The following is a 13,898-nucleotide window of genomic DNA, read 5'->3' on the forward strand; positions in this document are numbered from 1 at the left end:
CTAAGAGCTCAAGCCAGGTCACTAAGAACCTTGCAAATCACTTAAAATAATTTGGACCTAATTGTCACAGCAATGAAAAGACATTGAAGTGCTTTAAGTGGGGAAATATTTTCATATTTACACTTTAGAACAGTGACTCTAGCTTCAGTGTGAGGGAATAAATTAAAAACTAACAAGATGGGAGACATAGAGACTGATAGGTGAGGTTTGCAAGAATTCAGTAAGAGAGGATGATAATGAAGGGCAGGATTTATACTAATGGAGATAGATATTTATGAGACAGAATCCATAGGATGACTCCTATGTTCCTGTTTTTGAAAACTGAGTGGAGAGAAAATGGTGCTATTTACTGAACTAGATAAAATTGGGGTGGTTCAAATTCAGGAGAAAGAAAAAGAGTTCATTATGGACTTGTGGAATTTGACATGTTTGTGAGATGTGCTAGTGGAGGTGGTTTAGACACTCACTGGATAGATCTAAAGATGTGGGAGTCGCCAGCACATAGCTGAGTGCAGCGTGATGCATGGACGTAGATGGAAATGTATAAGGAGAATATGTAGGGTGGGGACAAGCATCTTGGGCAGAAGTCATTGGAATACAAACAGCCAAGAGGCCGGTAGACTTCTCTTTAGAAGCCTGAAATGGAGACTGAGATAGATTAACCATAGAAGCCTGAAATCTAGGAAAGAATGACATCACAAAGCCCGGGGTATTGTTGTGAAAGGAACATGGTCACCAGTATTAAAATGCCACGAAGAAAGCACTGAAAAAAAGTAATTGTTGACCCTGCTGAGGAGCATTTCAATGGAGTAGCTGTGGGAGAAAGCTCATTACAGTAAGTTGAGGAGAGGATGGGGGTGAGGGGATAGACAGTGAACATAGGTAGTTCAGGAAAAAAAAGTGGCTCTCATGAAAAGGAGAAAGATTGATAGAAGATACGTGACATTAGAAAAGGTTTATGTTTTTAAGACAAAGAAGATTTGACTGTGATGAAATGCCAATAAGAAAAATAGGCTGAGGGCGGTGCCTCATGTCTGTAATCCCAGCATTTCGGGAAGCAGAGGCGGGTGGATGGCCTGAGGTCAGGATTTCGAGACCAGCCTGACCAACATGGCAAAACCCTGTCTCTACTAAAAATACAAAAATTAGCCAGGTGTGGTGGCAGGCGCCTGTAGTCCCAGCTACTCTGGAGGGTGAGACAGGAAAACTGCTCGAGCCCACGAGGCAGAGGTTTCAATGAACCTTGATCATGCCATGGCACTCCAGCCTGGGCGACAGAGAGAGGTTGCGTCTCAAAAAAGAAAAGAAAGAAAAATAACCAGAGTGGGAGAGGTTGATAATACGAGAGAATAGATCTAATAAACAGAGATGTATCCAAGAAAACTGGAGGAAATGAGATCCAGAGCTCGGGGGCAACATCCACACTGGGCTCTTCGAGGTAAAGGAGATTTAAAAAAATATTATTCTACAAAAAGGAAAAAAGAGATAATGTATTGGGGGTACAGACCAGAGGCTAGTTTTAGGCAAGACAGGTGGCTTCTATTTTCCATGTGAATTAGACAGGCTTGCGCATCTGCTACAGGGAGCTCAAGAAACAATGGACTTTTAAGAAATATGGTAGAACTGCCATAAAGCATGAAAGATACAGCTGACATCAAATACCATAAAGTTCTAAAGTTGTCCCATTATGCAGGGTGATATTTACTTTTCTTAGCAGTTCCCAGAAAATTGCAGCAAGTGTGGAGGACGGCGGCAGTTAGATTCATCATGAAAAAAGATTTTGTTTTTTGGATCCCTTTGCAAACAACAGAACAAGGACATGGAGAATGCTGGCAAGCATGATGGACAACAAAGAAAGAAGTGAAGATGAAAGGGAATGAATAGGTAGGAGGAATGAAGAAAATCTGAGATACAGATTCCAGTTCACTGCCCTGGACCTGTAGTTGAGAACAACAAATTTTCTAGTTTGGGTGATTGGTACTATAATTATTTTGAAATTATACGTAAGTGACTAGTTTCCTTGGGACGGTCTTTGTTTATGCCTTTTTTGTTATCATGATTAGTAAGCCATCCCCTTTGACTCTTAAAAGTGTTCTGGTTTGACTAACACATTTTATTGTATTGATATATATAAAGAGAGATGACACGAACTAGGCTTGGTGAAAGGAAAATAATGAGTTCAATTCTGGAAATGTTAAGTTCATGAAGCTATGGGAAATTCAGATTGAAAGGTCAAGTAAACTGAACATACATACAGACACAACTAAATTTATCCATAAAACATAAATTCAGACAGTACTGAATAAATTATAATTTAGTGATTGACTCAAGAATGATATACTAATTTGCATACAGACTCAGAAAATATTTGCATTACATACTTGAAGTTACTTTCTCTGTATTAAATTATACAGCAATTTAGGTAAAGTGAAAATATTAGTCATGTAAGGATGAGGAATCATGTTAACATTGGCCAAATGACAAGCTGGACTTTTACATTGGGTAATACCTCAAAGTGTCACAAGGTGGCAGCACAAGCACAATATAACACGTAATTAACAAGGGTCAAGATCCTTTCAGGTATTCTGCAGTTAGAATTTATACCTGTTGTACATTATATATATATTTTTCTGAATGTATGGTCCTTAATTTAAAAATGATTATTCTGTTTTATTGTTATTGCTGACTTGAAAATGGAGCATATAAAAAGTTTAATTTTCTAATATGTACATTATTTTAAAATATTTTAGCTAGAATAAAAAACATGATCATGAATACACATTGATGGCATTCTCAGGATAATTATTAGCACATAATGTATATAATGTCATAGTTATAAATGCTTTGTAAGTTTGCATCTTGATTAGTATATTTTAGATCAAAAATTTTATTTAGATCATCTTTTTAATATATTTATCTCGCTAGTAAAATAAAATCTGTGACTTTTTTCATTGACCTGTAGAAGGAGAATGTTCAGAAATTTCATGAAAAAATTTTTATTTGGCATATTCTAGTTACAGTAACTTTAAGTAGGGGATAGGGTTGCCAGGTTTAGTTTAAAAAAAAATACAGAATACCCAGTTAAAATTGAACTTTAGAAAAACAAGAATTTTTTTTGGTTTAAATATGTCCCATGAAATATTGGGGGCATACTTAAAGTTATTCAATGATTGAATTTTTTTTTTTCTTTTTTTTTTTTGTATTTTATCTAGCAGTCCTATAAGGGGTGGGAGAAGAAGCTGGACCAAAAAAAAAAAAAAAAGGAAGTTGCTGAGAAGTCCAGAGAAATCCAGGATTATGGACTACAAATCTGACCTAAGATTTAGAAGTCTCAGAATCAAGGAACTAGAAAACGAACTATAAATAGACTTGAATTAGTCTGCATTCTGTTGCAAGCTCATTTATATGGTAAGCTAAACAACATGGGCTACGGTTAATCAAGTACTCTGGTGAATTACCATCTACACCACACATTGATTACTGATTTTTAAACAACAAAATGCAGCAACATATATTTAAAGTTAGTTCCGTATTGGACAAAATGTAATAAACAACTATAATCTAGACATTTTGGGGTCTTACTCAGGGTTATCATTATGAAAATCTGTCATTAGAGCATCAAGGCACGGAAATACCATTTTAATTTCCTTTAATTCAACAAACATGTCTGGCACCTTCTATATGCAGAGGACTGACTAGGACTGTGAGATGTAAGGATTAATAAGCATTGCTGTTATCCAACTCAGTGGATATTTATAGTTAATAAAATAAAAAGTTAAATTCATGCATAAATCATGTCAAAACTCATTCTTACTAATTCTTCCCTGGGTTTCAGTTCTTGGTTAACTGCTTCTCCCTTAGTATATCCCTGGGATGATCAATCCCTTCTCTCTTCCAGATGATTTTCAACTACCATTTTAATGCCAGAGTCTTCCAAATCTCCATTTCCAGCCATGACTTCTCCCATGTACTTAAGAAATGTGCATTCAACTCCTATGAGTTTTTGGCTGTCCTGTTGGCACTTCTTCCTAAATTAGACTAATCATTTTCTCCCAGAAACTTCTATTCTTCCTATATTCCTAATCTTAGTCAATTGCATCCCTCCTCATGTAATCATCCATCCTTAAAACAGTCACACTATCTCAGACTTCTCGTCCACATCCAGTCAATGCATCCCATTCAGTCATGCCTACACTGTTTCGATGACCTCTAAATGGGTTTTCCACCTCCAGTCTTGCTTTCCTTAGAGATTTACTGAGATTAACAATTAATTTTATTTACATGATTAATTTTATACTGTAGTGATTATCATTTACATCTTAAAAGAGTTTATAAATTTAACAACATTGATGGGTAAGAAGAGATAAGGAAACAGAAACAGAGCTGGGGAATGGTTTGGGTTTGGAGATATTCAGACATCTGAAATATAGGCACTTGGGATAGAAAGTCAGGACACCGCTGAAGCCCCATGTTCAGCACTGTGCTGGACACCAACAGCGGCAACAGGATGTCAGGCATTCGTATCTCCAAGCCAGGTGAATAATGCAGGCTAATGACCCCTCTCCTCTAGGCTACTGGAAAGACAGTAAAGGAAATCACCTCTCTAAATCGGGGTCATCAGTCCTAGAAATTTAATAAGCTGTGAGCACATCTTTATGTTGTAAGACCAGAAGAATAGCTTACAAGAGCACCAAACGATGGTAGCATAATCTAATGGGGTATAATAAAAAAAACCTACATGAATTAATGAAATACTTAACAAAATATGGCTATGATTATGCTGTATGCTAATTAAACATACACTGAGAAGATATTTAAACAAATGACTCTGATTCATGTCACTTTTATAAAGCCAAATCAGATTTTCACTATTTTCTTTTTTTCATAGCTTTCCAGAAGCTATGAACGGCATCAACGCTGAAATGTCTCTGAAACCAATTTTGCTGTACTTAGATACCTGAGCAAATATATTTAGAAGATGTTGGCTTTGACCCATACTTTCAACGTGATGGCTGATTCCTATGCTTCTCCTATGCATATTCCTTTTTCATCTCCATGACTTTGAGGAATTTTTGGACCAAGTATGTGGATTCTCACTGCTCCCCCCGACTAAACCTGGATATTTGGGGTGGAATAAGGGCTCGAAACTGTAGAACTTAAGAAGCTATGGATGCGCTACCTGTCCATGGGCCACAGTTGAAGCACTGTCATGAAGGGCTGAGGGGATCTAGAGCAGATATTAAGGCAAAGTGAACAGGAATGTTAAAACAGGATGGATGTTGGATGCCCCTTGGGGCAAAGGGAAGAAAGATCTGTCTTGCTAAAGTGCTAGGGGAGGTGGAAGAACAGGTTGATCAGGCTCAGCTGAAAGGAGCCAGTAGTTAACATGGTCCTTCAAATTTCTGGAAACAGGCCTTGAGGGAATCCGTCTGTTCTCACACAGGGAGTGGGGATAACTGAGAGATTGAAGACCTTGGGGGATTGAATCAGGCTTAATTACACCCTTTGGTGTAAGGATGGGAAGGCTCCCAGATGTTTTAAATTCTTTTCACAGAAAACAAAACGTTTACTTTAAAGAAATAAAGGACTTAAATTGTAAATGCATGAGTGAAACTCATTCACACTTAAGTGTAATGCATGAGTGAACCTCATTCACAATTAAGTGTAGTCAAGAAATCAATAAACCAGAGAACTATCAGATCCTCTGGGATGCAGGGGTAGAGAGCAGGAGTCTCGGTGTATGAGATAGAGGGGTTAGAAGGCTTGGGTAAATGCAAAGAAAGGGAGCCAGGAAATTAGGAAGGCAAATTTCACCTACTTGGCAAATTTTACTAGTGATTCATGATGCGTATCCATCTGTCTCCTCCACTGGTTTGTGAACTCTTTGAGCCAATTACTGTGCAACACCTAGAGTGGTGCCTGCCTGGTGCAAATGGTAAGCACTAAATCATTCTTGCTTAATCTGAATTTTAGTTTCAAACTGGTGGACAACAATTCTGTGCAAATGCATTTTTGTGTTTCCTGTCCATCCAAGCAGACATATTATTGGATCCCTAGGCCTCCTGGGGTTTTGGAGTGTCAGAGCTGCCATTCCAGGCCCATCTGTGTCCACACAGCCAAGAAACAAAGCTGTTATCCACTCAGCTCAGCATTTGCACACAAGGAAAAATAATTTTTAAAAATGCATGCTCAAAATTTTCTTAATACCAAAACTATGAGGCCAGAACTTTTTGGTTATTTTTGTTACTCAAAGTACACTTCAGGACCTTGTAACATTTTGGGTTTATGACAACAGTTTTGACTTTCTGATTATTTTAGAATGGATTTTCATAGTGTAAAGTGAGGGGGATCACATGGGACTAGCACAGTGCCTGGTAAATAGCCAGTGCTCAATACATTTTTGTTGAATAAACAAATGAACAAATGAATGATCAAATGAGGTGATCCTCCAAATTCAAAGCAGAGTAAAATTGAAAAAAAAAATTCACAGAGTATGAATGAAGACAAAACCAAGGATTATCCATAAGACTTTGTGAAAGGCTTAGGGAAATCTAGACTTACCATAAACATAATTTGAATATTATTTAATTTAATTGGATATTATAGTAATTGGAACGTAGTAACCAATAGAGTAAATTGTGTTCTTTTTGGATGTTAGATTGGACAGAAGGGAAAATTTCTGTTGTCTTGAACAGATTGAGAACCAGCCCTTTAACTTTAGTAAGTTTTGCAAGTTAGTTTTACTCTGAATTTTTCTTTTTGTTTTGTAAATAGTCTCCTGGTCTTGTAGCAATACCCTGATCTCAGGTGTCACCCTTGTTAAGCCGTAAAACAATCAGTGAAGTCTCAAAATAGTCAGCAACATTTGATACTTAAATTCTGGCTATCTCTGAGACATATAGCTAAAAACTATTAATACCAGCTATCTCCTTCCCTGTCTCTATCAGTGGGAGAAGTTATTATGTGGAGCAAAGGCAATATAACTATAAGCATCAGACCATTTCAGAGAGCCTGGCTGGTTTTCTCTTGTAGAGTTTGTTCTTGTCTAGTATCCTTAAGTCATCCGAAATCATTAAAACTTCTTGTAACATGGCAGAAAACTTTAAAAGAAGGCTAAGCATGGTGGCTCATGCTTGTAATCCCAGTACTTTGGAAGGCCGAGGCGGGTGGATCACTTGAGGTCAGGAGTTCGAGACCAACCTGGCCAACATGGTGAAACCTTGTCTCTACTAAAAATACAGAAATTAGCCGGGCATGGTGACACATGCTTGTAGTCCCAGCTACTCGAGAGGCTGAGGCAGGGGAATCGCTTGAACCTGGGGAGTGGTGGTTGCAGTGAGCCAAGATCACACCATTGTACTCCAGCCTGGGTGACAGCAAGACTCCATCTCAAGAAAAAAAAAAAATACTAGAAAAGTTATGATTAAACTTCTACTTTAAGGACCTCTGACTTTTAGGCAGTCTCTCACTAGCTCTCTCACTAGAATGAGTATGCAATTCATTCTAAATCACAAGGATGATCCAATGAAATTATTAACAGAATGTGTTTTTTTCCTGGTAGATAATGATCTATTGGAAATAAAAATTAAGATAATCTGCTTTATTTTATATAATTGATGGTGCTAATTCCAAACAGTACCTCCAATCAACACAGGTTATAATTTTGTGATATTAATGAAAAACAACTTAATGAGCGGGTCTCCTTCTTTCACTGTGTAGGTTTCCCTGCCATACAAAAACCAAACTCTTCTAAAGAGGAAACTTCCATTCTACAACAGCAGGCCTAACTCTATTTTTGGATTACACCTACAAAGTTCCCCAAGTAACAAATTCATCATTTTTCTACTGAGGCATTTTGCCTTCCTAGATGAATTTCACAACTTGTATTGATTAATGCTGACTGTCCTGATCACTGTTGTAATTGTCACATAACTTGCAAAGAGCCAATTGGGGTAATAATTCGTATATCTTTTAAAGAAAAGGTTTTTAAAGCTCTCAGTGCAATACTCAAATGGACTAATCTTCTATGGTATCTTAATGCTTCCTTCAAGTGGTGGTTTTCCATGTAATTGTTTTTGTCTAGAATTTTTTTTCTATTAGATCAACTTCATGGAAGCCAGGTTCCCGCTTCAAAACTCCAAGTGAACAACAAGTATAGATGAAGCTGTTTTACATGCTAATTATTAGTGTTTGAGAGCAATATTTTATAAAATAGACCTCATTACTCAAAAACAACTTGTACTACTATCCTTTCCAATTTAATAAAAAAATCAAAGAATATGAAACAAAATGTGCAGCTGTGTGGTAACCTTTTAAGCTAGTAGTTATTTACCCAACTAAATTCAGTAACATTAAACCTTACAGAAATTTATTTCTATTTGAGGAACAGTGATTTAAGATGGTCAAACTCTTTCCAACAGTCCTTGAACAATTTCATGATCTGTCTGTCTAAAACAAATCCTATATTAGAAGTGAGTTGCAGTTATTAAGCTATACCCTTGTGGAGGCAGAAAGTTAATGGTAAAGTATCCAATAAAGAGTAAAGTGATCTTATATACAACCACTAGGGATTTCATAAACTGTTTAGTTGTACCTTAATTTTTAACTTATATAAACATCACTTGCTTTATTTTCTACCCTGAGCACCTATCCCAATGTCTGGCGTGTAGTTAATGTTCAACAAACGTCAACCAAGGGAGTCAGAGTATTTTAAGAAGCCGGTAAGAAAGCCTTCTTTGACTTATCCACTAGGTGGCACACAGGGACCATGCTTCACACAGTTAACCGCCACAGACCCTCCCATTCATAGTGTAAATAAAGAGATGCATTATTAATTTATACCGCCTCGTCCTCTCTACTCCTAATAATTGTTTAACCAGCTGTTTCCTCTAATCCTCCTTAAACACTATTGATTAAAATCCTAAGTATATTCAGGTTTCCATCCTTTCCTACTTCTTCCAACAGCATTTTGTTACCTTTAAATGACAGGCTAAGTACACTTAAATGACATAGACTAAGTACTATGGTTACTAATCATGGCTGCAGGATGTCAGAAAATTAATTTGAAGCACTATCAAAATTATTTTCAAATTTGCCTGGTATTTCGTCAGAATTTTAACTGGTGAGATATCATTATCTTAAAAATGCAATCTGAAAAATAAAATGTGCATGGGGCAAAAAGAAGTCAAAAAGAAAACTAGTATTTTCTAAGGAAGAGAGTCATTTTCTGAATAAAACTTTTGTTCGTCTTTACAAAGATGAAGTGCATTGCTACCTTAAGATTCAAAGGACTTCTTCAACTGTTCAGAAAATATCAATATTCCACACCTAAGATGCTAAAAAGGCAGGATTGTTTAGTAGACCGTTTACTCATAAAGTATCTTTCTGCGTACTCTGAATGTATTTATCCTGGATGTGTTACTTGCTCCCAAAGGAAGGAAAAGGAAGTGAAACCACTAGGGATATAATGAATTGATTCTTCTCTGTGAAAGTCTCTTCAGTACTTCTAAATTACAGTGTCAGTCATTCCTCTGAGAGACAGGGCCTTGCTGAAAATAAATGGCTCATTTTATAAATAAGAACATAATGTTTCCCCACCTTCTTGTTTCTCATAGAAAGCCCAGGCCCATCAGGCATTCCTGTCGAGAATACTGGCCTCTGGGTACATTCCTCCTGTAGACCAGTGGTGTGTTGAGGTTGTTGGTTATCTCTTGTTCATTTAATTAGCCTTAAGCAAAATTACTTCTTATCTAGTTCTGTTTTTAAGCTGTTTCCAATTTAGTGGAAGAGGTCATCAACAAAAATATAAATTCATTTCTTAGCTGAAACAATTAAATTTTTTAAAATGGGTGGTATAAGAGTGACTAAAGACTAAAGCTAATATCTGAAGAGTCCTTTGGTATACATTATATTTTACTGAATGGAAGGGAAACTTTCATTTTTGTAAGTAAATGGAATTTGTTAACTGATATAAGAATTATGAATCATATCACATTAAAAATTCTCCAAAGATAACTACTATGATATACTTTTGATAGAAAAATATTCCCATTCCATTAAAATACTGAAATGACTGAAATGTGTATAAAATCTCTGCAAATTTAGTACACAGAAATAATCACATAGAAATAGTTAACAGAAACTACAATTGTAATGAATAAATATTACATTCATTTAGAAATTAATCCACAGCCTTAATTTCTTAAGAACTATTAGCTTCCAAGAAGCCAGCCAGTATGTTTGATTTTATGACATCACACTGGAACATGTACAGGAACACTTTCCACCCTAAAAATTCCCAAATGTACTGGCCACTGTGTGTATTTTTCCAGTGATAAATGAAAATAAAGCAACTTATTCTCAAATTAATAAGCCATCTTATTTTGAACACAATAGTCACATTCAATGGAAGAAAACTACTTAATCGAAGCCCAAACAAGTTTAGGTTTGTTTTTGGTGGTGAACAGTCTCAACATACAAATAATTTCTTTAAGCAACTTTTAACAGTAATCTTAATTATGACTATAAATTCTCTTCAGTGCATTCAAATTATCCATCAACATCATTGTGTATATGAAATGCATCATCATTCTATGATCTTAATTTCATAATTAGCTGGAGAAGGAAGCCTGGGCCAACAATGGCAACATGTCTAAGATTATTAATCTAACAGGTATTACCTATGCCTAAAGTAACTTTCTTTTTCACATAACCCTATATATTCTCTAAAACAAAATTCATAAGCCTGGCTGGACATTCCCATTCCTCACCTTTCCCTTCAGCCTATACTATCCTTTTTTCATCTCAGGTGCTATAAAAATGGTTGTTGAAATACAGATAGAAAAGTCACCACTTGGAAACCGTGACCCTACCAGATTTACAGTAGCACTAGCAGAAGCTAGGATACTAGAGTTAATTCTTCCTCCAATTCTAGACTGAGCCTGTTTATTGTAGTGAAATATTTTATCCGACAATATGAAACTTTTTTAAAAGTTGAGGTGTCATGTTAAATTCAAATGAAAACTAAATTCAAAAGAAAAGAATAAAATTTGTTTAATGTATATATACATTACATGTGTATTGCCCTCTGAAATCTTAAAGGCACAAAGGTATAACCAAAAGAGGGGGAAACAGTGTGCAAGTTTTACCTTGTCCTGAAATCCAGGAGTTCGGACGCTCTCAAGTTCTGCTTAAGCTGGAAGCTGGAGATGAAGTGAAGCTAGCGCTCTTTCTCCTCACCTTAAGTTTGTCTCTGGGCGAGTGTGAAAGTGTGTGTGTGTGTGTGTGAGTGTGTGTGCAGAATGTCTCTTTGTGGCGCTGGATGGCAGAGGTCCTGATCCTGGGAAGAAGGAGGCACTTTCTCACCAAGAGCAGAAGAAAAGCAAAGCGTCACCAGGAAAGTTCTCCTCCCAAATCCCCTAATTACAGCCTAACGTGCACTTCATGCAAACTTCAGGGAGGAAGGGAGGGGCAGCTCTGTGCCCAGACCTTGTAAAGCAGCAGCCTCTTAGATGACTTTCCCCTCTGCTCAGATCCCGAGTATCCCGCTCTGGGGTTTAGGAAAGCCGGCCGCTACAGCACACAAGCCCCCACCACACCACACCTCCCGAACCCGAACCCTCATCACTCCTGGGTATGTCCAGAGGGGATGGGACAAGGGGTCTGTGGAATGATCTGCGGGGCAGCGGTGTGAGCAGACTCCTCAGGACAGTCAGTTTGCGCTTTGTTTCATTACCCTCTCCTTAAAAGAAAAATCCAAGGGTCAGAGAGGTCCTCTCTTTCCCGCCTTCCCCTCCCCAAAGAAGATCAAGATAACAGACAATGATGATAGCGGTACATAAAGCTTCCTAAACTGGAGATGGCCTTCCACCCAAATCACCAGAAGCATATTTTCTGGTTTACTGGACTCAGTATTGGTGTTGAGTTTAAATTTCTCTTAACAAACAACTGCTATTGTATCCTTGGATGACAGAGCTCAAAGAACCTGGATTTATTTATAGAATGAGGAATGCGAGGGGGAGACGGGATGGGTGGGGTTGGGTTGTGGATCCATACCCAGGATTAGAACCAGATGGGCACAGGGCGCGCGCGCGCGCACACACACACACACACACACCCCTGAAATAACCACTGGGGAAGATGCTGGGACACGCGGGAAAACGCCTCCTGAACAAATAGACATTTATTTATAACTTCTGGGAGAGTATATAGGTCCATTGATTCCCGCCTTGAGTAACCAAGGGTTTTGGAGAGGAAATGGCTTCATATTTCAATAACAGAGCCACTTTTGATGGAGTCTAGGAAGGGGAAAAAAGAAACACACCGCAGGAAGCAAACGGCTGTTGGAGCAGCCGGGAGGAGGGAGCAGGGCTGGCCCTGGGACTGAGGACAAGCAAACAAGCCCGAGGGGCCCGCGGCCAGGGTGGAGGCGAGACGCAGGCCGTCCCCGAGTTGCAGCGAGCTGGGCCCGGTGGCGCGGGGCGCTGGGGACGTGCGGGGATTCGCGGCCGTGCTCCCCGCTCCAACCTCCGGCCCCGGCGGCGCGGCGCGGGCGGGACTGCGGGCTTCTCAGGGCCGCCGCCGCCGCTCGGGCTGTGGCGCCGGTAGGGGAGAGGGTTCCGTGGGCCGTAGGGACTGAGGGAGTCGTTAGTCGATGAGCTAGTGGGGCAGGAGGATGGGCGGGTCCAGGGCGTCCTGGAGGTGCCGGTGGGACGGGAGGACCTGAGAGGCAGCCAAGCTGCTGCGGAAGCCGCCGGGACAGGGGCTCTGGCCGGCAGTGCAGGTGGCCGGTGGGCAGATGAGCCAGCGCGCGGGGTGCGGCCGCCGGGATGCCGGATCCGAGTCGCGCGGGTGGCGGCGAGCGGCGCTATTGTCTTAAAGATAAAGCCTAAGCCACGGAGACTGCCTCCTCCTGGACTCTGGAGAGAGGCGGGAGAGATTGCAGGGGAAAAAAAGGCTGCTTCTTGCGTCTTCTGAGAGATTTCACCAGTTCTTGCCTCTGGGCTCCCCCTTGCCATTCTGTCTTTGGTAAATCAACACGTGCCTCTTGGAAAGGTTTCATTTCAAAGACAAACCGAACACTCACACACCCTCCCTAAATGAAGATAGTTATATTCAAAATGAATTCTTCATCAGGCGTTCAACACCTTTCTTGGAATTCCAAAACCTGGGTGAGGGCGCTTCTCTTATTTTTCTGTTTCCCCTCCCGCACAGAGAACAGGTTTTGCAGTTTTATGTCCCTAATCTAGTGGCTATTGAGGCAGCATTATATAGGCCTCTACATTAACTGCCAATAAAAATAAGATACATCTCGACTTTTCAACTATGCGAAGGGTTTTTATGCTATTCATATTTCTTGTAAACGTTCAGGGTGGTGTGTATTTTAAAGAACATAAACGAATTAGACTTATAAACAAATATCCAATTTTTATATTAAAGCACCATAAAGGTAGTGAGGCTGGTGGTGTGTGGCTATGATATCATATAAAGACAGTTTAAATACCGATCTTGTTCCCTCAGCTTAACAACCTAATTTCTGGCGATTGCCTGGAGCGTAAATCAAATCAGCTGGCTCATGGCTGGCACTTGTTCCCCTATTTTGTGGTCTGCTCTATACACTTATTCCGGCACAGCATTAAGAGAATTTAATGTATTCTCTTCTAAAATTGTTTATTAACAACCCAAGACAATCTATTTTGCAACTTAGTCACACCATGGTGAGCTGCACTAGATTTTTTTTCAATTTCAGGTATAGCCACAACCATTGAGATAGACTTCCAGAAATAATGACAGGTACTTACCTCTGAGTCATCCTGTGCCTCCTGGTCCTCCCCTATTTCCAGCCTTCCCTTCCCCATTGCCTCCTTACTAGTCTTTGTTAAAGATCCCCAGTCTTTTTA

At 39.2% G+C, this 13,898-nt stretch overlaps 1 protein-coding gene and 1 long non-coding RNA gene across 3 annotated transcripts in view; one reads left to right on the forward strand and one right to left on the reverse strand.

Moving 5' to 3' along the window:
• HAPLN1 (hyaluronan and proteoglycan link protein 1) overlaps positions 1 to 11,920 on the reverse strand; it is a 79,205-nt gene extending 67,285 nt beyond the window's left edge. Inside the window, exon 1 of one of the 2 annotated variants that reach the window (XM_054555721.2) lies at positions 11,148 to 11,920. The gene's annotated coding sequence lies outside the window, so the exon portion shown is untranslated. The remainder of the gene's footprint in view (positions 1 to 11,147) is intronic. The other variant, XM_002815719.6, reaches the window with a different exon arrangement.
• On the forward strand, positions 686 to 5,617 carry LOC129059448 (uncharacterized). Its single transcript, XR_008525351.2, has 4 exons — positions 686 to 835; positions 1,715 to 1,884; positions 3,213 to 3,408; positions 4,889 to 5,617. It is a non-coding gene; the product is annotated as an uncharacterized LOC129059448 (long non-coding RNA).
• Positions 11,921 to 13,898: the final 1,978 nt, after the last annotated feature.

The sequence above is a fragment of the Pongo abelii genome, chromosome 4 (assembly GCF_028885655.2).
Source record: "Pongo abelii isolate AG06213 chromosome 4, NHGRI_mPonAbe1-v2.0_pri, whole genome shotgun sequence".
NCBI lineage: Eukaryota > Metazoa > Chordata > Mammalia > Primates > Hominidae > Pongo > Pongo abelii.